Source organism: Dipodomys spectabilis, unplaced genomic scaffold (genome assembly GCF_019054845.1).
Source record: "Dipodomys spectabilis isolate Male_0828 unplaced genomic scaffold, ASM1905484v1 ptg000184l, whole genome shotgun sequence".
NCBI lineage: Eukaryota > Metazoa > Chordata > Mammalia > Rodentia > Heteromyidae > Dipodomys > Dipodomys spectabilis.
The window spans coordinates 898,911-916,328 of NW_024870861.1; positions in this window are offsets into that span (position 1 = coordinate 898,911).

Below are 17,418 nucleotides of genomic sequence, written 5' to 3' on the forward strand. Positions count from 1 at the left end.
CATGTGCACAGGAGCATCTCCCATGCTTGCTGAAATGCTGAGGAAGGAGGAGAGGAAGGGTGTTCTTAGGCTGTGACTCCCAGGGGCAGGCCACAGCTGTTCCTACTTCTGGTAAAAAGGTGCAAATTACCCCCAGTGGGAGGTGCAGCCCTATGGTGCAGAGCCTGGAAGCTTTGGGGGGAGAGGGAGGCGCTGCACCTGTTCCTGAAGGCCTTGGGGAGTGACCAAGCAGGGAGCTGCCAGAGAGCCCTGCCATCCTGAGGGGCATCGCATGCTGTGGCCACTGATGACACAGAGCCTGGCTCTCAACGCACCTGAATTCTGGAAGTTTCTTTCATTGGCCCACTGAGACAGTCCTTTCCCTATTCCCTAAGTCAAAGCGTTCGCCCGCTACTGCGGATCTGCCTGACACTCAGAAGTCCTGCCGGGAAGGTTTGGTACAGATGCCTGCACGGTCTCCATTCTCCCGGGCCAAAGCACTATGTCAGAGCCAGAGCCACCATGTCACCTGAGCTCTGTGGAGGAGCAGCACAGGAGGGAGCCACAGATGGCCCTGGACCTCACAGGGTGGAAGGTGAGCAGGGTCTTGTTCTCCCAGAGGTACATGCGGAAGAGCAGATGTGTGTGTGTGTGCGCACATGTGCACACACGTGCACGTGTGTGCATGTGCCCAGACAGGCAGGAAGTAGTGAACACACACACGTGTGTGCATGTGCCCAGACAGGCAGGAAGTAGTGAAAGCGCCCGTGTGTGCATGTGCCCAGACAGGCAGGAAGTAGTGAACGCACACGTGTGTGCATGTGCCCAGACAGGCAGGAAGTAGTGAAAGCGCCCGTGTGTCCATGTGCCCAGACAGGCAGGAAGTAGTGAACGCACACGTGTGTCCATGTGCCCAGACAGGCAGGAAGTAGTGAACGCACACGTGTGTCCATGTGCCCAGACAGGCAGGAAGTAGTGAACACACACACATGTGTGCATGTGCCCAGACAGGCAGGAAGTAGTGAACACACACGTGTGTGCATGTGCCCAGACAGGCAGGAAGTAGTGAACACACACATGTGTGCATGTGCCCAGACAGGCAGGAAGTAGTGAACACACACACGTGTGTGCATGTGCCCAGACAGGCAGGAAGTAGTAACGCGCCCGTGTGTCCATGTGCCCAGACAGGCAGGAAGTAGTGAACACACACGTGTGTGCATGTGCCCAGGCAGGCAGGAAGTAGTGAACACACACACGTGTGTGCATGTGCCCAGACAGGCAGGAAGTAGTAACGCGCCCGTGTGTGCATGTGCCCAGACAGGCAGGAAGTAGTGAACACACACACGTGTGTGCATGTGCCCAGACAGGCAGGAAGTAGTGAACGCACACGTGTGTGCATGTGCCCAGACAGGCAGGAAGTAGTGAACACACACACGTGTGTGCATGTGCCCAGACAGGCAGGAAGTAGTGAACACACACGTGTGTGCATGTGCCCAGGCAGGCAGGAAGTAGTGAACACACACACGTGTGTGCATGTGCCCAGACAGGCAGGAAGTAGTAACGCGCACGTGTGTGCATGTGCCCAGACAGGCAGGAAGTAGTGAACGCACACGTGTGTGCATGTGCCCAGACAGGCAGGAAGTAGTGAACGCACACGTGTGTGCATGTGCCCAGACAGGCAGGAAGTAGTGAACACACACACATGTGTGCATGTGCCCAGACAGGCAGGAAGTAGTGAACGCACACGTGTGTGCATGTGCCCAGGCAGGCAGGAAGTAGTGAACGCGCACGTGTGTGCATGTGCCCAGGCAGGCAGGAAGTAGTGAACGCGCACACGTGTGTGCATGTGCCCAGACAGGCAGGAAGTAGTGAACGCACACGTGTGTGCATGTGCCCAGACAGGCAGGAAGTAGTGAACACGCACACGTGTGTCCATGTGCCCAGACAGGCAGGAAGTAGTGAACACGCCTGTGTGTGCATGTGCCCAGACAGGCAGGAAGTAGTGAACGCACACGTGTGTGTATGTGCCCAGACAGGCAGTAAGTAGTGAACACACACGTGTGTGCATGTGCCCGGGCAGGCAGGAAGTAGTGAACATGCATGTGTGTCCATGTGCCCAGACAGGCAGGAAGTAGTGAACGCACATGTGTGTGCATGTGCCCGGGCAGGCAGGAAGTAGTGAATGCACACTTGAGTGCATTTGCCCAGACAGGCAGGAAGTAGTGAATGCCCCTGCGCAGCAGGGAGGCTTTTCCAAGTCATTCTGGCCAGAAGAGCCGCAAACAAGCCCAGGTCAGCTGCAGGTGTTACTTACCAGGTGTGATTCCTCACCCCCTCCCACCAGTGTCCCTAGGCCTGCCTGAAGTGGAGTCAGGGGCACCTCAGGGTGCCTGGCCTCTGCAGCACAGGGTGCGCATGACCCTACACCTGCAGGACGGTGACTTGGGGAAGTGCAAGTCTTGACTAGGAAGGTGCCGTTCAGAATAGTTCCAAAGACCCTGCGGCCCCCAGAAGTCCCCAGCCGCCTGTAGCCCCTCACCAAAGGGCTGGAGCTGAGCCCTGCCTCAGGCAAGGCAAAGCGGCCAAGAGTGTCTGGAGGAGAGGAACGGAGAGATAGGGAAGACAAGGGACAAGAGAGACGCTGGCTTGTGGACGCTTGGAGAACCTGGCCGACTTCTCTCTCCACAAATGAGGGGCAGCCAAGGGCCTAACCAGCTAATGGAGTCGCCAGGCCGGGTGGAAAGGGCCGAGCTCTGACAGCAGCTCTGTGCTCAACATCCAAATCAGCCGGGAAAGTCACAATGGCCGAGCCCCACTCACCAGAGTCCCCACTCCCCCAGCGAGGCCACTCAGCGCAGCCAGCGGACACACTGAGGCCGGACGTGACAGCGTGCCTGGCATGTGCCATCCAGGGGGTCACCCACACGGGACCCAGACCTGGAGCCGCAGGCCCCTCCCGCGCCTGCCCCTCCCCTCCCCCACCCGCGGGCCAAGAGCCCCTGGTGACTTTCCGCAGACCCCCCGCCCCCCATCTCACAGCACGCACACCCACCCAAGGAACCCCCAAACATACACAGGGTGAGCTACAACCCTGTCAGTAACTTCAGGGGGGCATGTTACATAAAGCAGTGTGGACCAAACTTCTACTCTGTCTGCTGAGGGCCGTTGTGGACGCACGTGTCCCAGGAGGCACTGGAGCTGCCCCTCTGAGTCTCGGAGGCCTTTCCCGGCTCCGCGCCTCTGTGCCTGCGGCGGGCAGGGGGGATTCTTCGGGAGCCAACTGTGGGTGGCCATCTTGAACGTGCCTGTCCTCTGTCCTTGGGGCACAGGCGTGTCCTGTGGGGTCACGTGCGCCATCCGTGCCTGGGGGAGGGGAGGTTCTGTAGCCACGCACACATAGGGCACACATGTCCTGAGGGTCCCGTGCACCGTCTGTGCCTGGAGGTGTTAGTTCTCACAGGTAAGAGGTCAGGTGACTGTTTTCCCCAGAGAATCACCAGCTCGGCAGGGAGTGCTATCAGGAGCTGGTGAGCTGGCCCAGTGGGGGATGGGGGGAGAAGGGCTTAGCCGGGGCCTGACCTCTGACCTCCCACCAGCCTCCTGGGAGGGCCAGGAAGAGGGGCCGCCTGTGCCACGTGGGGTCAGGATGGAGCCCGTGCCCAGCCCGTGCGACCCCATCGCCCACACGGCCATGAGCGTGGTTCTGCAGGGCTGGCACACATGTCACAAGGGCTGCCCGTAGTTCACCTGTTCCTGCATGTGCTACTACTGATAATATGTGTGTTCCTCCACCTGCCTCCCTCAGCCCCAGCCTACGTGGCAGCCAACACCCTCCCCAAACCCCAGCACTCGACCTAAGTGCCCACAGTGCGGGGCTTGTTCTTTTGTCTCAGATAAAAAGATGGAAATTTAAAAACTTGTGACTGTCACCTACTGTTCTCAAGAAAGGTACAGCAAGGCTGCACTCACAGTGTCTGCCTGGAACTGTGTCAGGAAGGAGCAGAGGCCTGGCTGTGGCCTCCAGCCGGCCGGGGTGACGTCCCCCGGTCCCCAGGAGAGCTGCTGGGAGAGCTCCAGAGAGGTGGATGCAGATGTTTAAGAGCCTGCCCTTCTGCGCACACTTCCCACCGCACTAGACACCATCACACAAGTCACACCTGCAAGCTGGGCAGGCCAGAGGAACTGTCTGCTCAGGACGGCGAGGGGAATTATCAGAGGAGGCACAAACAAGACTTACAGATGTTTTTGAGGAATAAACAAAAAATGATTTCAGACTATTAAGGTGGAAGCCATTACTTCAGAGTGGAATATTTATGGTACCGCCTTAGAAAGTTGAGTCACAGGTGCATGCTGGGAACATGGACATGGACTGGGAAACACCCATGTGACCCCAACGGTGGGAGAAGCAGGGAACAAAACAAAGCTCTCTGAAAAGGTTGAACCCAGCTGTCCCTGTGCACCTGCTGTGAGGGGTGCAGGGGAGAGCTGGCTTCCTCCTCTACCCCAGCTCCAGAGCCACCGCCCTGCCCACTCCCCCTTTCCCTCCCCCCCACCTCGAAGCAGCCCCCCCCCGTTCCCCCCTCCCCCGCTCCCCCCCTCCCCCCACCTCGAAGCAGCCCCGTTCCCCCCCTCCCCCGTTCCCCCCCTCCCCCCACCTCGAAGCAGCCCCGCTCCTCCCCCTCCCCCAGGACCTCGAAGCAGCCCTGTTCCCCCCCTCCCCCCCCACCTCGAAGCAGCCCCGTTCCCCCCCTCCCCCCCACCTCGAAGCAGCCCCGCTCCTCCCCCTCCCCCGTTCCCCCCCTCCCCCCACCTCGAAGCAGCCCCATTCCCCCCCCCCCGTTCCCCCCTCCCCCCCACCTCGAAGCAGCCCCGCTCCCTCTCCAGGCCTCCTGTCTGCAAAGTGGAGATGATTATAGCTTCCCCTCCTGATGCTGCCGGGAAGATGACTTGAGCCCCACACAGACCTTGGCACGGCTCCCCTGCGCGCCAGGCCCCATGTCCATTTCCCGGGACCCCCAGAAGGAAAACAGCAACTCTGCAAGCTCAGTGCATGCTGTAGGGCTAGAAAGCAACCACTAGGGCTGGGCGGACGCAGGGCAGCCAGGCTCTGCCTGCCTTACACAGGCAGACTCCAGGAAGCCCGGGGAGAGCAGCACGGTGCTGTTTGTGTTTCCGCTCTACTGCTCTACAGCTCTGCCCAGGCATTGATCCCCAGGTCCGTCTGTGGCTGACTTTGGCCTTTGGCACGGCTGCCCAGCTCACGCTAGGCAAGTTTTGTCTGTTCTCCATGAAAACAAAGCAGCAGGGGCCACGTAAGATGTGTAACCTCCGTATGGTAGACATGAAATCAGCATCCAGAGAGGCCTGGCAGGGCCGCAGAGAGGGGAACCTGTGTAACCTCCGTATGGTAGACATGAAATCAGCATCCAGAGAGGCCTGGCAGGGCCGCAGAGAGGGGAACCTGTGTAACCTCCGTATAGTAGACATGAAATCAGCATCCAGAGAGGCCTGGCAGGGCCGCAGAGAGGGGAACCTGTGGAGGGGAACCAGACTCAGGAGGCTGGGCCCAGAGAGAGCAAATCATGCTCTCAAGCGCACAGACAGCCGGATCTCCACCCCAAACAAATTCCATTAAAGCAGACCTCAGAGCCAAGCGGAGTCCAGGAACCCAGGCCACCTGCACAGCCTGCTGTTTTCAAATCCTGTCAGGGAGGAAGGCCACATCTGGGGATCTGCAGGGCTGTCTGACGGGAGCTGGTGGGCAAAGCAATCTGATTAGCGCATCACAGGAGCCGGCGATCCGATTAGGCTGGCCCTAGTTTCTCTGGAAGAAGGTAGCTGAGAGACGGAGGGAGGAAGGGTCTGGCTTTCCGCTGGAGATTGAGATGCTTCTCTGGGAGCCTGCCAAGCTTCCCTGGCCTGGCAGCTCAGTTAACCTGGCAACTGGAGCAAGAGAGAGGCCCATTTGAAAAATTAAAGACGTGACAAGGGAAAAAAGCACCTCTGGAAATTTCTATGTGTGTGCTGGGGACCAGCTCTGGTCACCCCACCAGACCAGCCACACGGTCCTCTGTCCCGCTGCTGAGAGGCGGGGGAGTCCGCCATGAGCACAGTCCAAGAGAACTGAGAGGCACATCGCGCCCAGACCTCTGCCACCTCCCAGGACAAGGCTGGGGCTTGCTGCACTGTGAGCTAGCCCGTGCTCACGCCCAGCCCCTGCTCATGCCCAGCCCCTGCTCACGCCCAGCCCCTGCTCACGCCCAGCCCTGCTCACGCCCAGCCCCTGCTCACGCCCAGCCCCTGCTCACGCCCAGCCCCTGCTCACGCCCAGCCCGTGCTCACGCCCAGCCCCTGCTCACGCCCAGCCCCTGCTCACGCCCAGCCCGTGCTCACGCCCAGCCCCTGCTCACGCCCAGCCCCTGCTCACGCCCAGCCCGTGCTCACGCCCAGCCCCTGCTCAAGCCCAGCCCGTGCTCACGCCCAGCCCCTGATCACGCCCAGCCCCTGCTCACGCCCAGCCCCGGCTCACGCCCAGCCCCTGCTCACGCCCAGCCCCTGCTCACGCCCAGCCTCTGCTCACACCCAGCCCCTGCTCACACCCAGCCCCTGCTCACGCCCAGCCCCTGCTCACGCCCAGCCCCTGCTCACGCCCAGCCCCTGATCACACCCAGCCCCTGCTCACGCCCAGCCCCTGCTCATGCCCAGCCCATGCTCATACCCAGCCCCTGCTCACGCCAGCCCCTGCTCACGCCCAGCCCCTGCTCACGCCCAGCCCCTGCTCACACCCAGCCCCTGCTCACACCAGCCCCTGCTCACGCCCAGCCCCTGCTCACACCCAGCCCCTGCTCACGCCCAGCCCCTGCTCACGCCCAGCCCCTGCTCACGCCCAGCCCCTGCTCATACCCAGCCCCTGCTCACGCCCAGCCCCTGCTCACGCCCAGCCTATGCTCACACCCAGCCCCTGCTCACGCCCAGCCCCTGCTCACGCCCAGCCCCTGCTCACGCCCAGCCCCTGCTCATACCCAGCCCCTGCTCACGCCCAGCCCCTGCTCACGCCCAGCCCCTGCTCACACCCAGCCTATGCTCACACCCAGCCCCTGCTCACACCCAGCCCCTGCTCACCGCCCAGCCTATGCTCACACCCAGCCCCTGCTCACACCCAGCCCCTGCTCACGCCCAGCCCCTGCTCACGCCCAGCCTCTGCTCACACCCAGCCCCTGCTCACACCCAGCCCCTGCTCACGCCCAGCCCCTGCTCACACCCAGCCCCTGCTCACACCCAGCCCCTGCTCACGCCCAGCCTCTGCTCACGCCCAGCCCCTGCTCACACCCAGCCTCTGCTCACGCCCAGCCCCTGCTCACACCCAGCCCCTGCTCACACCCAGCCCCTGCTCACGCCCAGCCTATGCTCACACCCAGCCCCTGCTCACACCCAGCCCCTGCTCACGCCCAGCCCCTGCTCACGCCCAGCCTCTGCTCACGCCCAGCCCCTGCTCACACCCAGCCCCTGCTCATACCCAGCCCCTGCTCACACCCAGCCCCTGCTCACACCCAGCCCATGCTCACACCCAGCCCCTGCTCACACCCAGACCCTGCTCACACCCAGTTCCTGCTCACGCCCAGCCCCTGCTCACGCCCAGCCCGTGCTCACACCCAGCCCCTGCTCACGCCCAGCCCCTGCTCACACCCAGCCCCTGCTCACGCCCAGCCCATGCTCACACCCAGCCCATACTCACGCTCAGCCTGTGCTCACACCCGGCCTGTGCTCATGCCCAGCCCCTGCTCACGCCCAGCTGGGGTCTGGGCTGCTGGCTGGGCCTGGGCTGGGGTCTGGGCCAGGATCTGGGCCTGGGCTGGGGTCTGGGTCTGGGCTGGGGTCTAGGGTTGGGCTGGGGTCTGGGCTGGGGTCTTGGCTGGGGTCTGGGCTGGGGTCTTGGCTGGGGTCTGGGTCTGGGCTGCTGGCTGGGCCTGGGCTGGGGTCTGGGTCTGGGCTGGGTCTGGGCTAGGGTCTAGGCTGCTGGCTAGGTCTGGGCTGCTGGCTGGGCCTGGGCTGGGGTCTGGGCTGCTGGCTGGGCATGGGCTGCTGGCTGGGCCTGGGCTGGGGTCTGGGCTGCTGGCTGGGCCTGGGCTGGGGTCTGGGCCGGGGTCTGGGCCTGGGCTGGGGTCTGGGCTGGGGTCTGGGCTGGGTCTGGGCTGGGGTCTAGGTCTGGGCTGGGGTCTGGGCCTGGGCTGGGTCTGGGCTGGGGTCTGGGCTGCTGGCTGGGCCTGGGCTGGGGTCTGGGCTGCTGGCTGGGCTGGGTCTGGGCTGGGGTCTGGGTCTGGGCTGCTGGCTGGGCCTGGGCTGGGGTCTGGGCCGGGGTCTGGACCTGGGCTGGGGTCTAGGCTGCTAGCTGGGCCTGGCCTGTCTTCTGCTTCACTCTGCTGGGCCCAGGGGACGTGGAAGCCTCCGGCATGAACAGCGTGTCCTCGGGCGGCAGCCCTGGGCGGTCTGTGCCACAGCTCTTGGGGGCAGGCTTGAGGACAGAGTCCTCAGGGAAGGGAGGAGTGTCCCCTGCTGGGTCGGCAGTGGGGGCATCAGAAGCACAAAGGCCTCAATGCTGGCGGGGGCCACTATGCCAAGCGGTCACTTCCTGTGATGGTCACCTTGGTAAACAGATGTTAATGCCCAGGGGTAGGCCACCCACTAGACGGGGCCAGGGCCACGGGAACCCTGCTCTCCTTGCAGAGAATGCTAGAACACAATGAGTACTGAGTACCCCAGGACCATTGCCTCTTGGGTGGGGCCGGAAGCAGAAGGACCCCCAGGGTAGAAGGAGCAGACTGCAGGGCCAGCCCCCCAAACCTCTGCACCCATTCCAGGCTGTTTCAGCTGTGGGAAGCTGCATCCCAGGATCCCAAGCCCGAGCTGCATCCCCTCTAGCCCCTGCCAGGATCCCAAGCCCGAGCCGCTCGGACTGCACAGCAGAGCAAAGAGGTCCCGTGTGGGGACCTGTGGGCAGCCCTCTCAGCCCCGACCTCTGAGCAGGCAGGGTCTGCGAGCTCAGCCACGCCCGGTCCCCCAACTGCTGAGGGTCACCGCCCCACCCCACCCTCGGGCACTTCCATCCCGGGAGAGATGGGCTCCTCAGCTCCGCTGTGCCTTCATCCTCACGGCAGGGCCTGCACAGGACCCTGCCAGCCTCAGGACCACAGGGCACTGGAGAGGACTTTGCTCTCCCTCAGGATGAGGGCTCTGCGGGGATTCTCAGCATGGCCTTCTGGAGCTTCCCTGCCACGTTGGGCCTGGGGTGCCACCTGCTGTTCAGAGCTGGACTGGCACCGGCCGGGGCCTCGTCCACAATTCCTCTGGGGTCAGTACCCCTGAGCAAGGCCAGCTCAGGCCTGGCTACCACTGGATGCCAGCCCCTCCCACCGTCCCACCAAAAGCTTACCTAAAACTGCCCGAGAAGGGAGCACACACATCGACACAGAAGACAAAGCGGACGCCCTCTGGTCCTCCAGGCCAAGGCAGGTCACAGCACTGTGAGGCTCTCTGCTTGAGCGGGATAACGTCTTGTCTCCTGGTGGATGATCAATCGCCCAGGACAGCACAGGGCTGGTCAGTTGAGGGTCCTCAGGACAGAAGAGGGTGAGGACCCAGAGTCCTCAGGACAGAGGATGGTGAGGACCCAGGGTCCATAGATCAGAGGACGGCGAGGACCCAGTGACCACAGCACAGAGGATGGCGAGGACCCGGTGACCGCAGCACGGAGGATGGCGAGGACCCGGTGACCGCAGCACGGAGGACGGCGAGGGCCCAGGGTCCATAGATCAGAGGACGGCGAGGACCCAGGGTCCATAGATCAGAGGGCAGGGGAGTCCCTGGCTCCTCCTGGGCTGCCTGCCCACATCCCTGTTCCCTGTTCCAGGTGAGTCAGTACTGAGTCAACGGAGCTAAAGGGCACACACAGGGCTCCATTCCACAAGTGTGGCACCAGCCAGGTGCTGGGTGTTGAAGGACGGGCCCTCATGGCTCCTGAGCCCAGCCTGCCTTGTGTGGCGCGTGAGGGAGCCTGGCGTGGGCCTCTGCAGCCCAGCCCTGGTCTCCTGACCTTGTCTCTCCCGGCCCCTGCTCTAGGCTGGGCACACTTGGGGGTGGGGGTGGGGGTGTGTCCAGGGCGCAGACCTGGCTCACCAGATGGGGCAGGAGCAGAGATGGGAGCTGTGGGGACACAGGGTGACATGGCGGCAGGAGGGAGGGAGGCCTGACCCGAGGAATCTGTCCCTCTGATCCCCCCACTTCTGGTCCTCTTATCACTAGAACCCCTCCACCTCCTCAGGTCCTCTCCTGTGGCCTTGCCTGACACAGGGATGTGCACCTGCAGGCCCAGCCCCGAGGAGCCTCTCAGAGCTCACCTAAGAGGACCTGGACTTGGGTGGGCAGTGGCCAGCACTGACCCTCAAAGACAAGGGCAACTCGGACGGCACCAGGGGCAGGGCTGCCCGGGCTGGCGGCCGCGGCTCCGGTGCGGTCAGGGTGCAGGGCTTGGCAGACCTCACCTGCTTCCACCAGAGGCCAGGGGTGGCGGGGAGCCGGCAAACCTCTGGCAGGATCTACAGCTGGCCAGTGCATTCCCCGCGCTCTGGGGGGTGAGAGCCCTGGACGCGGTCCCACTCTCCCAGCAGATCCAGGCACCACCTCTGCCAGCCAGCGCGACGGACGGTTTAGTCCGTGTCGCATTTTGAGAATTCAACGAGTTTTCATTAGTCAGGATTTCATCCATTTTAATTAGCTTTAGCTAATTTAACATTCCTAGTGAACAAGGCAGGGTTTTCACCAGAGTCAGAGGCCCTGGGGGCTGGGCAGGGGCTGCTCCCCTCCGGGGCCTCTGCCCGCCCAGGCCAGCATTTTCAACCGGGGACGGGAATGTGAAGTGCCAGTGCCCGCCAGGGACCCAGGCCACCCAGGCCCTGGAGGCTTCTGGCCCGGGGTGGCGGGTGGTAGGATGTCCTCCCTGGGCATGCGAGCCCTCGTCCTGCACTGCCACCGAGGGTCCTCCAGGCTGCAGGGGATGGCTGGCGGCCACCCAGGCCTCTGGACCTTGTTTGCAGTGTGTGCCTCCACCCCAGAGGGTGTGCGGTGTGTGACTCTTCCCATGACTTGTGTTCCTCACCCTCTCTCTCGCCCTGCGCCCCCCCTCCCCCAGCAGAACAGCCAGAGCCAGGAAGACGGGCCACAAAGAAACTGCCACCTGCCTGGGGCAGCAGCAGCTCTGAAACCCCGGGGGCCAGAAGGGGCCGGGATACCGGCCCACCCTCTGGGTCAGGGACTGCCGGGGGGTGGACAGGGCCTCCAGCTTCAGGGTCAGTGTCCTGGACCCTGCTAGGTCCCCTCACCCCAAGGCACCACACTGCCACGGGGCCCTGTCCACTGGACACGGAGGATCCGTGAGGGCCAGTGAACAGCTTACGGGCGGTGGCACACATCCCTGGAGTTCTGACTGCACATTATCTCAGTCACTGAGCCCTGACGCCACCCTGTCCCCAAGGCCACAGCCCCTGTGACCTCCACCAGCTCCAGGCACAAGCCTTGTGACCTCTGTGGCAGAGGCTCTGCCTTGGGCTGCCCCTGCCCTCCCCTCCTGCCCCTCCCTACCCCCTCCCACCCCTGCCCTCCCCCATCCTCAGCCCTCCTTCTGACCCTGCCCTCCCCCTCCCTGCCCCCTCCCACCCTGCCGTCCCCCCTCTCCAGCCCCCTCCCACCCTTGCCCTCCCCCCAGCCCCAGCCCTCCTCCTGACCCTGCCCCCTCCCACCCCTGCCCTCCCCCCTCTCCAGCCCCCTCCCACCCCTGCCCTCTGCCCTTCCCACCCCTCCCACCCCTGTCCCCCCATCCACAGCCCTCCTCCTGACCCTGCCCTCCCCCTTCCCGCCCCCTCCCACCCCAGCCCCCTCCCATCCCCAGCCTTCCTCCTGCCCCTGCCCTCCCCCCTGCCCCCTCCCACCCCTGCCCTCCCCCCATCCCCAGCCCTCCTCCTGCCCCAGCCCTCCTCCTGCCCCTGCCCCCTCCCCCCCTCCCCAGCCCTCCCCCCTCCCCGGCCCCTCCCACCCCCGCTCTCCCTTCCCTGCCCCCTCCCACCCCTGCTCTCCCTTCCCTGCCCCCTGCTTTCCCCCTTCCCCGTCCCCTCCGTCTCCACTCTCTAGCCTCCAGCCCAGGTTCACAGCGTCCTCTGGCCTTCTACCACCACAGCCTGCCTGGCCCCACATGCAGCCATGGCTCTAACAGCCCAGAGGCCGATGCCAAGCAGGGGTTGCGAGCCTAGCGCTGGACAGCACCACCAGGCCAAAGTCAGACAGGACAAGAGATGCAGTCCCAGAGCCGCAGCAGGAGGGCTGCCGAGGAAATGCCTGCTCGGCATAATATTTTGGAAATACGAAACCCAGGCATGGCCTGTGAACCCTGGTCTTGTGACAGAGCTCCTGGGAACAGGAGAGGAGGGAGAGGGGAGGGGGAGACCAGCAGCCCAGCCTCCCGCAGCTCGGTACAAGACAGGGAAATGGTGTAAGCTAAGAGTGGGCAGATCATGATAGGTGGTTGGAAGTAAATTAAATAGGAAAAAACTCACACATCATGAAAAATTCTTGGCTCGGAAGTAGAGCGCTTGCCTTGCATGCATGAGGCCCTGGGTTCTATTCCTCAGCACCACATAAGCAGAAAAAGCCGGAAGTGGCGCTGTGGCTCAAGTGGTAGAGCGCCAGCCTTGAGCTGAAGAGCTGAGGGACAGCGCCCAGGCCCAGCGTTCAGGCCCCACAACCGACAAAAAAAAAAGAAAGAAAGAAAAATTCTTCCTTCTCAATTTATTGTCACGAGAGTAGGAGTAGGAGGAAACAGTGCCGACGGTGGAAGCTGTCCACCGGGGGAGGCGCAGAACGGAGGTGCCACGTCTGGGCATGGACTACTCCATGGCTTTGAAAGGAAGCTCGCACACCACCACAGAGAAGAACCTGGAGAAGATTACGCGGCGTGACACAGCCAGCCACAGAAGGACAAACTCCCTGTGATTTCATTACTCGGACGTCCCGCATCATCGATTCAGCTCAGAGATGGAGAAGAGCTGGAGGCGGTAGTGACGGCTTCAGGGCCACACGGGACTTCACGCTACTCAGCTGTCCGCTGAGAACGGTCAAAATCACACATTTCAGCCAGGTGCATTCTGACACTTAAGAAATGCAGGACTGTCATGGCCACAGGGCCCCGGGCCAGTCATGGGATGGGCCACGCCACAAGAGGGCGGTGCTGATGGCCATCATCTGACCGCAGGGGGAGTGGGTTTCCTAAGGATCCTCCCAGGTTCGTGTGCCTGGGCCAACCCCACAGAGAAGCATTCAGACAGATGGCAGACACACGGCGTCCCCGAGACCGGGGGAAGCTGTGGGCAGCCACACTGGGGAAAAGACCAGCCCTTGTGGGCAGGAACCGGCTGCCCCTGCCCTGCCCCCCCCAGGCCCCACAGCCCCCAGCCAGCCACAGGGCTCAGCAGGACTCACGCCCCCCCCCCCCCAGGCCCCACAGCCCCCGGCCAGCCACAGGGCTCAGCAGGACTCACAGCCACCCCCCCCCCCAGGCCCCACAGCCCCCGGCCAGCCACAGGCTCAGCAGGACTCACAGCCCCCCTCCCCCCAGGCCCCACAGCCCCTGGCCAGCCACAGGGCTCAGCAGGACTCACAGCCACCCCCCCCCAGGCCCCACAGCCCCCGGCCAGCCACAGGGCTCAGCAGGACTCACAGCCACCCCCCCCCCAGGCCCCACAGCCCCCGGCCAGCCACAGGGCTCAGCTGGACTCACAGCCCCCACAGGCCCCACAGCCCCCGGCCAGCCACAGGCTCAGCTGGACTCACAGACCCCTCCCCCCAGGCCCCACAGCCCCTGGCCAGCCACAGGGCTCAGCAGGACTCACAGCCACCCCCCCCCCCCCAGGCCCCACAGCCCCCGGCCAGCCACAGGGCTCAGCAGGACTCACAGCCACCCCCCCCCCCCCAGGCCCCACAGCCCCTGACCAGCCACGTGCTCAGCCGGACTCATGTCCAGAAGCAGTAGCCAGCACCTATCCCTGGTTAAGTGCTCACATCACAAGTGGCCGGACTTCCTTTGGCCTTCACAGCCAAGCCTTTGGGACAATCAAGGCAGTACCAGGGTGTGGTTGTCATGAGAAAGCTAGGTCAGAAACAGACAGACTGTGTGTCTCCACACAGTCAGAACTGGTTAAGCAACAGTAAATTGGCCCTTGCATCCAGCTCATTGGCTTTAATTTGGCGAGCATCCGAGTCCATTTACTAGCCGGGGCCACTGACACCACATGAACTCTCAGATCACACACCATACTTTATCCAGGGACAGAACATAGGCAAGGCGAAGAACAGGTTAAATAGCTGCGGAGTTCGGTGGGCTGTGCCGGACACGGATACAGGCAAAGGCTTCTAGGGGGGCAGATGCGTTCTCTGTGCACAGGGGTGTCAAGTGTGGGTGCAGTGCCAGGTCTGGCTGAAGTGGGGTGTCTCAAGCAAGAGAAGCTGCTGGAGCTGGAGACCGGGGGGAGGCAGAGGTCTGCTGCGCCATCTCTGTGTGTCTCAATCACAGGGCATTCCTTCCGTTACAGCCTCAGGTGAGAGTTTGCAGCTGCAGTTTCTGAAATGAGTTAGTGCATTCACAGCTGCGACTGTTTGTTGGCACAAATCAGGCATTGATCACTTTGTGCTTCTGGGGGTGATGGCAGGTGTAGTCTGACTTGTGTAAACAAGACACAGTGTGTGCTCTCTTGGCACTCGCGCACGGGAGGAAATGCGGTCTCCCCGAATGAGGCCTGTGTGCCAGGACACAGCAGTGTGTTCCTGAGCCCGCATCCACAGCACCAATGGTGTCGGGGGCACGGGGCCTTCTTTAGGGGCCCTGGGGGCCAAGGGAGCAAAGGGGAGCTCTGCAGAGGTCTGCAGAGCCCACGGGCGCCAGCTCCAGCCCAGGTTCTCTGGCCAGGAAGCATCTGCAGGCTGCCCAGATGTGGGGAGCTGTGAGTGTGTATATGTGCATGCGTGCATGCACACCTGCGTCTGACCTAAGCCTTGCTTCTGAAGCCTGTGTTCTTGCAGCAGAGCTGCGGGGAAGGGAAGGAGCTATGCACCTCACTGCCTCGGACACTCAGCAGTACCCCAGGCCACTGAGATGCACACGATGTCCCTGCGGGGCACAGCACCGGCCACGGCCTGCTCCCACAGTGGGCTTCCTGCTGAGCCCATCTTTGCTCTTTCTCTGTTCTGTTCCACACTGTCCTTGCTGCCCTGTGGAGCTCAGGGCTCCTCTGGGCTACTCACACAGGAGGGACACGCTGTCTTAAGCGTTGGTCCTTGGTCTGTGAGCACAGCTCTGAGAGGGGCTATCGCCCCCTAAAATTCAGCAAACTACTTAAGTGGCCACTCACCAGACAACTCCAGAGTGTTGAGACTTGTCTCTACAGGAGAGGACCCAGCCTAGCTTGGCAGATGGCAAACACACCGAAGATTTCTGGCCCGGTGAGAGCAGATGGGCAGCCTGCATACCAGAAGACAGAAGAGCAGGCCCAGAAGTGTAGGAGCATGGGCCACACAGGGAGAAGGACAGGGGACAGTCCCCGCTGCGTCTGCTGACAGCCCAGGCACTGCCCTGGGCTCGGGCGTGGGGCAGATCTGCCCACCCAGTCATGGGGGACTCACTCCTGCACACACCACTGAGGTCCAGCATTGAAGGATGGAGGCTGCCCGCCGGGACGGGTGGGCAGTGCTGAGGAGAGAAGTGGGTGTCCACTGGAGGCCCCTCACCTCTGCAGGCCTGGGACTCTGCATTCGCACAAGTGGCACTCCACTGCCCTCTGGTCCTGTCCCTCCTCCTGTGCCCACTTTCCCGCCTGCCCGTCTGTTCTGCCTCTCTACAGCTGGTGAGGCTCTGGGGTGGCCTTTCAGGGTGGCCAGCTCACAGTGACCTCTGCCTGCCCAGACCCAGGCATAACACCAAGCCCAGCCCTGCTTCTGCCCTGCCTCCCGCATTTTGCAGACTCCTCCCTGGGGCCCTCTTCCTCTCCCTCTCCCCCTCCCTCCCTCCCTCTCTCTGTCTCTCACTGTTTTCTGTCCCTTAACAGAACTGGCTGGTTAGGGAAGGCCTGAGGTTGGAGACAGGTGTGGTTCTGGGGCCCAGAGGCCCCGTCCGTGTACTCACCTCAAACATGAATGTCCTAGTTGGAGTCGAACAGATGCACAACCAAAGATGAGATGAGACACACGGTGTTGACAGCCCGCAGAGGCCAGCACGCCGCCCGTCCCTAGGACAGAGCTCTGAGCTTCCGGCCAGCCAGGACGGGGAGTGCCAGGACCTGTGGTCCAGGGAGGACCTGTGGTCCAGGGAGGCGGACCCACAGGGTGAGGCCCGGTCCCCGCGGTCACCAGGAAAGAGGCCTCCGTCCTGTCCCCGTGGTCACTCGGGGCAGGGGCCTCCGTCCCGTCCCCGCGGTCACTCGGGGCAGGCAGGGGCCTCCGCCCCGTCCCCGCGGTCACTTGGGGCAGGGGCCTCCGTCCCGTCCCCGTGGTCACTCGGGGCGGGCAGGGGCCTCCGTCCGGGCCCCGCGGTCACTCGGGGCAGGCAGTGGCCTCCGCCCCGTCCCCGCGGTCACTCGGGGCGGGCAGGGGCCTCCGTCCCGTCCCCGCGGTCACTCGGGGCAGGGGCCTCCGTCCCGTCCCCGCGGTCACTCGGGGCAGGCAGGGGCCTCCGCCCCGTCCCCGCGGTCACTCGGGGCAGGCAGGGGCCTCCGTCCCGTCCCCGCGGTCACTCGGGGCAGGGGCCTCCGTCCCGTCCCCGCGGTCACTCGGGGCAGGCAGGGGCCTCCGTCCCGTCCCCGTGGTCACTCGGGGCAGGGGCCTCCGCCCCGTCCCCGCGGTCACTCGGGGCGGGCAGGGGCCTCCGTCCCGTCCCCGCGGTCACTCGGGGCAGGGGCCTCCGTCCCGTCCCCGCGGTCACTCGGGGCAGGCAGGGGCCTCCGTCCCGTCCCCGTGGTCACTCGGGGCAGGGGCCTCCGCCCCGTCCCCGCGGTCACTCGGGGCGGGCAGGGGCCTCCGCCCCGTCCCCGCGGTCACTCGGGGCAGGCAGGGGCCTCCGCCCCGTCCCCGCGGTCACTCGGGGCAGGGGCCTCCGCCCCGTCCCCGCGGTCCCGGGGCCGCAGGGGCCGCACTGCGCTCGCCCGGCCAGGCCCAGGCTGTCTGTCGGGAGCGGCGAGCGGGCCGCACCTCGGGCGGGCCCGCGGCCCGGACGCGGCCCGGGGCGGCGTGGGAGAGGGCGGGCGGGCGTCAGCGGGGAGGAGGGCGGCGCAGGAGCCGGGCCGGGCCGGGGCCGCAGGCGGGCCCGCCGAGCGCCCAAGTTCCGAGGGCGCCTGCGCGAGCCCCGCG